Source organism: Lampris incognitus, chromosome 19, assembly GCF_029633865.1.
Source record: "Lampris incognitus isolate fLamInc1 chromosome 19, fLamInc1.hap2, whole genome shotgun sequence".
In the NCBI taxonomy this organism is placed as follows: domain Eukaryota; kingdom Metazoa; phylum Chordata; class Actinopteri; order Lampriformes; family Lampridae; genus Lampris; species Lampris incognitus.
The window spans coordinates 3,426,028-3,437,190 of NC_079229.1; positions in this window are offsets into that span (position 1 = coordinate 3,426,028).

Sequence of the window (11,163 nt, forward strand, 5' to 3'; positions counted from 1 at the left end):
TTACTAAACGCAGACAGGTGGGGGCCTGGTTACTAAACGCAGACAGGTGGGGGGCTGGTGACTAAACGCAGACAGGTGGGGGCCTGGTTACTAAACGCAGACAGGTGGGGGCTGGTTACTAAACGCAGACAGGTGGGGGCCTGGTCACTAAACGCAGACAGGTGGGGGCCTGGTTACTAAACGCAGACAGGTGGGGGGCTGGTGACTAAACGCAGACAGGTGGGGGGGCCTGGTTACTAAACGCAGACAGGTGGGGGCCTGGTTACTAAACGCAGACAGGTGGGGGCCTGGTTACTAAACGCAGACAGGTGGGGGCCTGGTTACTAAACGCAGACAGGTGGGGGCTGGTTACTAAACGCAGACAGGTGGGGGCCTGGTTACTAAACGCAGACAGGTGGGGGGCTGGTGACTAAACGCAGACAGGTGGGGGCCTGGTTACTAAACGCAGACAGGTGGGGGGGCCTGGTGACTGAACGCAGACAGGTGGGGGCCTGGTTACTAAACGCAGACAGGTGGGGGCCTGGTTACTAAACGCAGACAGGTGGGGGCTGGTTACTAAACGCAGACAGGTGGGGGCCTGGTTACTAAACGCAGACAGGTGGGGGGCTGGTGACTAAACGCAGACAGGTGGGGGCCTGGTTACTAAACGCAGACAGGTGGGGGCTGGTTACTAAACGCAGACAGGTGGGGGCCTGGTCACTAAACGCAGACAGGTGGGGGCCTGGTTACTAAACGCAGACAGGTGGGGGCCTGGTTACTAAACGCAGACAGGTGGGGGCCTGGTTACTAAACGCAGACAGGTGGGGGCCTGGTGACTGAACGCAGACAGGTGGGGGCCTGGTTACTAAACGCAGACAGGTGGGGGCCTGGTTACTAAACGCAGACAGGTGGGGGCCTGGTTACTAAACGCAGACAGGTGGGGGGGCCTGGTGACTAAACGCAGACAGGTGGGGGCCTGGTTACTAAACGCAGACAGGTGGGGGCCTGGTGACTGAACGCAGACAGGTGGGGGCCTGGTGACTGAACGCAGACAGGTGGGGGCCTGGTTACTAAACGCAGACAGGTGGGGGCCTGGTTACTAAACGCAGACAGGTGGGGGGGCTGGTTACTAAATGCAGACAGGTGGGGGCCTGGTTACTAAACGCAGACAGGTGGGGGCTGGTTACTAAACGCAGACAGGTGGGGGGCTGGTGACTAAACGCAGACAGGTGGGGGCCTGGTTACTAAACGCAGACAGGTGGGGGCCTGGTTACTAAACGCAGACAGGTGGGGGCCTGGTGACTGAACGCAGACAGGTGGGGGCCTGGTGACTGAACGCAGACAGGTGGGGGCCTGGTTACTAAACGCAGACAGGTGGGGGCTGGTGACTAAACGCAGACAGGTGGGGGCCTGGTTACTAAATGCAGACATGTGGGGGCCTGGTTACTAAACGCAGACAGGTGGGGGGGCTGGTTACTAAATGCAGACAGGTGGGGGCCTGGTTACTAAACGCAGACAGGTGGGGGCTGGTTACTAAACGCAGACAGGTGGGGGGCTGGTGACTAAACGCAGACAGGTGGGGGCCTGGTTACTAAACGCAGACAGGTGGGGGCCTGGTTACTAAACGCAGACAGGTGGGGGCCTGGTGACTGAACGCAGACAGGTGGGGGCCTGGTGACTGAACGCAGACAGGTGGGGGCCTGGTTACTAAACGCAGACAGGTGGGGGCTGGTGACTAAACGCAGACAGGTGGGGGCCTGGTTACTAAATGCAGACATGTGGGGGCCTGGTTACTAAACGCAGACAGGTGGGGGGCTGGTTACTAAACGCAGACAGGTGGGGGGCTGGTTACTAAATGCAGACAGGTGGGGGGGCCTGGTTACTAAATGCAGACAGGTGGGGGGGGCTGGTTACTAAATGCAGACAGGTGGGGGGGCCTGGTTACTAAACGCAGACATGTGGGGGCCTGGTTACTAAATGCAGACAGGTGGGGGCCTGGTTACTAAACGCAGACAGGTGGGGGCCTGGTTACTAAATGCAGACAGGTGGGGGGGCCTGGTTACTAAACGCAGACAGGTGGGGGCTGGTTACTAAACGCAGACAGGTGGGGGCTGGTTACTAAACGCAGACAGGTGGGGGCCTGGTGACTGAACGCAGACAGGTGGGGGGCTGGTGACTGAACGCAGACAGGTGGGGGCCTGGTGACTAAATGCAGACAGGTGGGGGGCTGGTGACTGAACGCAGACAGGTGGGGGCCTGGTGACTAAATGCAGACAGGTGGGGGGCTGGTGACTGAACGCAGACAGGTGGGGGGCTGGTGACTGAACGCAGACAGGTGGGGGCCTGGTTACTAAATGCAGACAGGTGGGGGCCTGGTTACTAAACGCAGACAGGTGGGGGCCTGGTTACTAAACGCAGACAAGTGGGGGGGCCTGGTTACTAAATGCAGACAGGTGGGGGCCTGGTTACTAAACGCAGACAGGTGGGGGCCTGGTTACTAAATGCAGACAGGTGGGGGCCTGGTTACTAAACGCAGACATGTGGGGGCCTGGTTACTAAACGCAGACAGGTGGGGGCCTGGTTACTAAACGCAGACAGGTGGGGGCCTGGTTACTAAACGCAGACATGTGGGGGCCTGGTTACTAAACGCAGACAGGTGGGGGCCTGGTTACTAAACGCAGACAGGTGGGGGCCTGGTTACTAAACGCAGACAGGTGGGGGCCTGGTGACTAAACGCAGACAGGTGGGGGGCTGGTGACTAAACGCAGACAGGTGGGGGCCTGGTTACTAAACGCAGACAGGTGGGGGCCTGGTTACTAAACGCAGACAGGTGGGGGCCTGGTTACTAAACGCAGACAGGTGGGGGCCTGGTCACTAAACGCAGACAGTTGGGGGCCTGGTCGCTAAACGCAGACAGTTGGGGGCCTGGTTACTAAACGCAGACAGGTGGGGGCCTGGTTACTAAACGCAGACAGGTGGGGGCCTGGTCACTAAACGCAGACAGGTGGGGGCCTGGTTACTAAACGCAGACAGGTGGGGGCCTGGTTACTAAACGCAGACAGGTGGGGGGCTGGTTACTAAATGCAGACAGGTGGGGGCTGGTTACTAAACGCAGACAGTTGGGGGCCTGGTTACTAAACGCAGACAGGTGGGGGCCTGGTCGCTAAACGCAGACAGTTGGGGGCCTGGTTACTAAACGCAGACAGGTGGGGGCCTGGTTACTAAATGCAGACAGGTGGGGGCCTGGTCGCTAAACGCAGACAGTTGGGGGCCTGGTTGCTAAATGCAGACAGGTGGGGGCCTGGTTACTAAATGCAGACAGGTGGGGGCCTGGTTACTAAACGCAGACAGGTGGGGGGGCCTGGTTACTAAACGCAGACAGGTGGGGGCCTGGTTACTAAACGCAGACAGGTGGGGGCCTGGTCACTAAACGCAGACAGTTGGGGGCCTGGTTGCTAAACGCAGACAGGTGGGGGCCTGGTTACTAAACGCAGACAGGTGGGGGCCTGGTTACTAAACGCAGACAGGTGGGGGCCTGGTCACTAAACGCAGACAGTTGGGGGCCTGGTTGCTAAACGCAGACAGGTGGGGGCCTGGTCACTAAACGCAGACAGGTGGGGGCCTGGTTACTAAACGCAGACAGGTGGGGGCCTGGTCACTAAACGCAGACAGTTGGGGGCCTGGTTGCTAAACGCAGACAGGTGGGGGCCTGGTTGCTAAACGCAGACAGGTGGGGGCCTGGTCACTAAACGCAGACAGTTGGGGGCCTGGTTGCTAAACGCAGACAGGTGGGGGCCTGGTTACTAAACGCAGACAGGTGGGGGCCTGGTCACTAAACGCAGACAGTTGGGGGCCTGGTTACTAAACGCAGACAGGTGGGGGCCTGGTTACTAAATGCAGACAGGTGGGGGCCTGGTTACTAAATGCAGACAGGTGGGGGCCTGGTTACTAAACGCAGACAGGTGGGGGCTGGTTACTAAACGCAGACAGGTGGGGGCCTGGTTACTAAACGCAGACAGGTGGGGGGCTGGTGACTAAACGCAGACAGGTGGGGGGCTGGTGACTAAACGCAGACAGGTGGGGGCCTGGTTACTAAATGCAGACAGGTGGGGGGCTGGTGACTAAACGCAGACAGGTGGGGGCTGGTGACTAAACGCAGACAGGTGGGGGCCTGGTCACTAAACGCAGACAGTTGGGGGCCTGGTTGCTAAACGCAGACAGGTGGGGGCCTGGTTACTAAACGCAGACAGGTGGGGGGCTGGTGACTAAACGCAGACAGGTGGGGGCCTGGTTGCTAAACGCAGACAGGTGGGGGCCTGGTTACTAAACGCAGACAGGTGGGGGGCTGGTGACTAAACGCAGACAGGTGGGGGCCTGGTTACTAAACGCAGACAGGTGGGGGGCTGGTGACTAAACGCAGACAGGTGGGGGGCTGGTGACTAAACGCAGACAGGTGGGGGCCTGGTGACTAAACGCAGACAGGTGGGGGCCTGGTCACTAAACGCAGACAGGTGGGGGCCTGGTTACTAAATGCAGACAGGTGGGGGCCTGGTGACTAAACGCAGACAGGTGGGGGCCTGGTTACTAAATGCAGACAGGTGGGGGGCTGGTGACTAAACGCAGACAGGTGGGGGCCTGGTCACTAAACGCAGACAGTTGGGGGCCTGGTTGCTAAACGCAGACAGGTGGGGGCCTGGTTACTAAACGCAGACAGGTGGGGGGCTGGTGACTAAACGCAGACAGGTGGGGGCCTGGTTGCTAAACGCAGACAGGTGGGGGCCTGGTTACTAAACGCAGACAGGTGGGGGGCTGGTGACTAAACGCAGACAGGTGGGGGCCTGGTTACTAAACGCAGACAGGTGGGGGGCTGGTGACTAAACGCAGACAGGTGGGGGGCTGGTTACTAAACGCAGACAGGTGGGGGGCTGGTGACTAAACGCAGACAGGTGGGGGCCTGGTGACTAAACGCAGACAGGTGGGGGGCTGGTGACTAAACGCAGACAGTTGGGGGCCTGGTGACTAAACGCAGACAGGTGGGGGGCTGGTGACTAAACGCAGACAGGTGGGGGCCTGGTTGCTAAACGCAGACAGGTGGGGGCCTGGTTACTAAACGCAGACAGGTGGGGGGCTGGTGACTAAACGCAGACAGGTGGGGGCCTGGTGACTAAACGCAGACAGGTGGGGGGCTGGTTACTAAACGCAGACAGGTGGGGGGCTGGTGACTAAACGCAGACAGGTGGGGGCCTGGTGACTAAACGCAGACAGGTGGGGGGCTGGTGACTAAACGCAGACAGTTGGGGGCCTGGTGACTAAACGCAGACAGGTGGGGGCCTGGTTACTAAACGCAGACAGGTGGGGGCCTGGTGACTAAACGCAGACAGGTGGGGGCCTGGTTGCTAAACGCAGACAGGTGGGGGGGGCTGGTTGCTAAACGCAGACAGGTGGGGGCCTGGTTACTAAACGCAGACAGGTGGGGGTTGCTCTATTTAGTAAGCAGCCTCTCAGAGGTGTAGAAACAACGCATTAATTAAGTAAAAGCAGACTTACAGCCAGAAAAGATGACTCGGGACGAGGCATGGAGCATCTCGCGACCAGGCGCCGTACGTATGTGTGGCGCATGAGTGATGACGCGGCAGCCAAGGGGAACACGTACGAATGAAAGCCAATCAGGGAGCGCGGGTTCAGGTGCGCAGGACGGGGCAGGAACCGGGACGCAAGCCAAACGAGACGCTGAGCAACACGTGACTGCTGCATGGCCAGTCAGCGTTACTCGTGTAAATTGGCGCAGATGAGCCGGAATCCCCATCAGGGGATGGTGGAGGCCAGGCCCCGATGACCCAGACCACACAGCCATGATATTGTAACGACTCCGTGGGGCAACCGCAGGAGCCGCCGCAGCCGGGACGCGAACCCGTATCTCCCGCACCAAAAAGACCGACTCGTTAGCCGAGGGCTACCGAGCCGTTCACGCGCAATAGCTACAGTATTATTGCCAATGAAACGTTATTTTGAGCATTGGAGGCCTCTTCTGTTGCTCAGGACACACCAGAAAGACACAACAGTGATCAGAGATAGCAACACCCATGACCCGGGGTACCGTGCCGTTAAGTCCTTCTGATATGACTCCGTCCAGAGTGCGGCCCCTTATTGTGGGTGGGTCCGGAGACATGCTGAGTGTTATGCCCCCAGTAGACTAATCAGGTCTCTAGCATGGGGGTCTGTTTGATTTAGATGTCGGTGGCCGACCGACGGTAACTATTAAAATCCTAGCAGTACAGTGTGTGGTAAGAGCAAGGCGTCCGGAAGACGTGAGGTCCCCCGGGGGGGGGGGGGGGGACTCCTGCAGGCAGGCAGGCAGGCAGCTGTGGGGACCAGAGAAGACGGCAGCTGGTCCACCGCCTCTCATAACATCTGCAGGAGTGGGGGACTGAAGCCAGGGGGCGCTGTCTGAATCAGCGCGACCTCCATCCGGGTGTCGGTCAGTAGGGTGCAATCCGGGTTATGGGCACCTATAATATCATCAACACGACTTATTAGTGAGCGACCTGACGTTTACGAAGCCGTTGTTATTGTCCGGGGTGCCTGGATCTGTGGGGGACCGATACCCGGAGTCCGGACTGGTTGTTTAGCTCCCTGTATGTTCCGGGGTGGGTGTCTGTGGTTTATTACGACAGGAATGGCGGAGTGACGTCAGCAGCACGGATCGCACCCACCGAAGGTTCCGCCGCGGAACCAAAGCGGAAGGCGCTGCCCCCTGCGGACGTCAATTAGGGACGGACCGGTCCGCTCCTGTGGGCGGTACTACACGTCCGGAGCACGGACGCGGGAGTCGGAGACAACGCAGTAAAACGCGTCTGCAGCCCGCATCCGTGAGCCTGCTGGACCTGGATGGAGTCCGGCACGTTTAGAGTAGAGGCGCGGTCCCGGAGCAGAGCGAAATCCTCCGTAAAGCCGCACGGAGAACGAGAGCCGCCGCGACCGGAAGCCAGGCGCCGCCGCGACCGGAAGCCAGGCGCGGAGCGGCGAGTCCGCTGAACCCGCCACGCCGCGACCGGAAGTGGGCCAGACACTTCCTCCTTACCGAGTTTGCGAAGGTTCAAAAGACGAATTGAATCCCATTTTAAAAGCCCCGACTGCTGCCGTGGAAGGTGCCAACGCGAGTAACAACTTTATTCATTAAAATACAAAAAGAAACAGAAACAAAGCTTCTGTGCACCGCCTTTTGACGCCCGTCCTGTCAGACTTGAACCTACTTGTTTGGCGCTTGCTTGCGTTGTTGTCCCCTGACGAGGCCCTCGCTCGTGTTGTCTTGACTCTCAGGTGTACGTCACCTGGGACAGAAGCGTCTCGTCACAGAGGTGGTTGTGGACTTCGGGAAGTCCCCAGCCCCACCCGTCCGCACCAGCCGGTGTGGCTCCCCGGTTGACACGGTGCAACCGTGTCGCTTCCTGGGCACCATCACCAGCTACGGCCTCAAGAGGGAGCTAAACATCAGCTCCCTCGCCAAGCAGGCAGGGCAGAGGATGTACTTCCTGTGGCAGCTAAAAAACTTCCGCCTGCCAAAGCCAACGACGGTGCCCTTTCACACCATCACTGAGTCCATCCTCGCCCCCCCCCCCCCAATCATTATTCTGTACGCTGCTGCCACTGCCAAGGACACACTGCAGCATACCATTCACTCTGATGAGAGGGGGGCTGCCTGCAACCGGCCGTCTCTCTGTTACCTGTACTCCTCCAGGACAAGGAGGCGAGCAGGAAAGCTCATGGCCGACCCATCCCACCCAGGCCATGGTCTCTCCAGTCCACTCCCCTCTAGCAAAAGGCCAAGGTCTATAAAAACCAGAACCTCACACCACCAGAACATCATCTTCCCTACAGCCGAAGGCCTTTCTAACAAGCTCCCAGACACCCCCTGACCCTGACACTGCCGCCCACCTACCCCCTTTTACTGTTCCATCTTTGCTACCGTGCCCTCTGTATAGACACCCTGCATAAAAGCTGCCCTACCCGGTCAATAACTCTTATTCTGTAAATCACTTCAAATTCTAATTTAACTTTGTGCAAATGAGGCTCCTGTCACCCAGTGCTAGGCATCAGGGGCAGCCGTGGTCTCATGTTCGACTCCGAACCGGTGCCTATTTTACCTTATTGGGCCATACTTTCGTTTTTGTTTTATCTTGTATATATTTTATTCATTAGTTACTGTTAATTTCTCCCTCTTGCACCAACATACCAAGAAAAATCCCTTGTTTATCCTTGTACTTGGCAATACATCTGATTCTGTATCTGAATTCTGATTCTGAACACATACACATAACTCTTTTAATTCAAAAGGCATTTTATTGACAATTAAGGCACAGTGGTACATCAGCAGCACAGAGCTATTATTTAATCTAAAACAAACAGTACCAAGAGTTATTCATGGCTTCTCCAGTAAGGGCAGTAGTGTGGTTGAGGGCATATCATTGTAAATGGGCACAACAGCATATCCAGATGTCAACTCCATAAATAATAAGTGTGGTTACATGCAGTGTTGTGAGCACCAGCACACATCCTGGTTAAAGTTGTATTGGGGATAAGCCAGTTATATAGATTATCATTACTCGATAACATTCATATATCCAGTTAAATAAGAGTAATATCCATTTTAAATATCACCATGAAAACTGACCTTTCATAGACCATGGAAGCAGAGAATATATTTTACTATCCTGAATAATATTAGAATATATTTGCTATAAAATTCGAGGTTTCTAATATTTGGTATATGAATTTATAAACAGGATGCACCAATATAAGCCAAACAAAAATGTGTGTCAAATAAACTATTATTTATGTGTAGTTCAACGCTTACATACAGTTACCATCATGGTACAATACCAGCCTTGTAAACAGCATAACCACTGCCCATGTGAGTTGTACATTCCTGGGTAAGTGCTGCAGTGCTCGCCAGATGCAGGATCACATACTGAACACTACCAAAACAAACAGAACACTGCCTGGACATACATGTCACTACAGTTGACTTGTATTTACAGTAAAACCAGATGAGAGGCAAACAAAATTCAATAGCTAATGCAGAAATCAAAAACTGCTCATTTCACATCTCTCTGGTGAAAAAGCACATATGTATGGCATGTAAGCCATTTTACCATTTACTCATTGTAAGGCACTAGTCACTCAAATTGTAACACTAGTACTTCTCGTGGATAACCATGACCTGGATGAATGAGAACATTCACAGACAACACTACTACTACTTTTTCAGACACCAGTCACTATTCTGATTGTCCCTAGTTACTATTGTTAAGCCACTTGTTGCTATAAATTAGATACTTGTTATATTAGAATAAGCACTAGTTACTAATTTCCTCATGACTAGTCACTTCTCTTACTAGCAACATTTCAATAACCACTAGTTCTTTTACTTTAGTTACAAGTAACTTGAAAAGCAGGAGTCATTCTTCTAATAGTATCTTTTTTTAGGCTACTAGTAACATCACAATAGTGAGTACTGTATAAAAGAATAAGTTCTACTGTTTCATTTTTAGTGTCTAGTGCCTGAACAACCAAAAGAAAAGATGGCTGAGGCGCGTAGGCACTAATCACTAAAAATTGAAGGAAAAAAACACTTGCATTTATTTATTTATTTTAAATACTAGCTGCTATTCTGGCTGTCTTCTTGTCACTGTTGTAAAAATAGATACTAGGTTTTATACATTTTCCCACGCCTCAAAGACAATACTAGTAGTAACTATATATTAGTCACAAGTAACCAGGGTTGGGTCAGATTACTTTGAAATGTAGTCAGTTACTGAATACAAATTTACAATTACAATTTCATTTAGCAGACACTTTTATCCAAAGCGATGTACATCTGAGAGTAAAAGCAAGGATCTAGTCATCTAATCTGAATACTTTTGGATTACTTCAAAATCAAACATTGAAAATATTGCACCTTATAATAAAAAAATGGATGCAGTCAGAAAAAAATTGAGTTCCGTAGATATTTTCTCTTTAGACATCTCAAAACATTTTCAATGCAAATAAAATGCATTTGCATATTCAGCATTTACACATGGTCAAATCAAAGTACCCGTGAGTGGGACTACGCAGTCGGAGCTCCGGTCAAGCACTGAATGATTTGGTGAACAAATCTATTGAATGAGTCTTTTTAATGAACTGATTCTGATGATTCGGTACACTTAAAAGAACTGCTTTGCCCATCGCTGCCAAAAAAGTGGAGCACTTGTCTAAGAAACCCTGTGTAACAGACACACTTCATGAGTTAAAAAGTCATAATTCTAAAATTGCCATATTTTGAAGGTGTAATCAAGTAACCCTTAACAATGTAACTATAATCCAATTACATTTTTTTCAAATTTAATCTGGGCTAATTACAGCTACTTATTTTGTAATCTGATTATGTAATCCCAATTATATGTAATCTGTTACTACCCAACCCTTTACGTAACTATGCATTAATGCTAGTTGCTATTCCAGTAACTATGAGTGAATGTTCCACTGTTACTAGTTGCTTTTGAATATGGCCTTGTTAGTTTTTTGAAAGTGACTAGTTGCTATTCAATTTGACGTGATTGATTTTTTCATTTTAGTCAAATCTGAAATGTTTATCTCAACATCTAGTTGTGACTATTCAAATTAATTCACTAGTTTTAAAAATAAGTGTCAAGTCAAACATATATTGTTGATATTTTTATTTGGAATAGAAACTAGATCTTATTAAATAGCTACTTGACAATGCTGAATAGAAACTAGTAACAATATGATTGTGACAAGTGAAAATCAATTAATATATAATGACTAGTAGAATTGGATTAACAACTAGTGCTATTTAAATCGTGACTAGTAGTTAATGGAAAGTTGACATTTAATATGTGACGTCTCTTAAGGCTCAACTGATAAGCAGCTTTGTATTTTTCTAAGACTATAATAGTGACTAGTGCCTTTAAATTAGGTACTAGAACGTTTGGGATCCTTCTTCCAAACTTTATCCAGGACCAACAGAATGACTCTTCTCGTTCTGACTTTATAGCGTGGCCTTTCTTTCATAAGTAGGCAACTGCACTGCATTGTGCAATGCCAAGATGGAATGTCTCCCTCTAGTGTTGGAAACTGTTCATACTGGTTCTTATGCAAAAACAATACTGTTCTAGCACAATC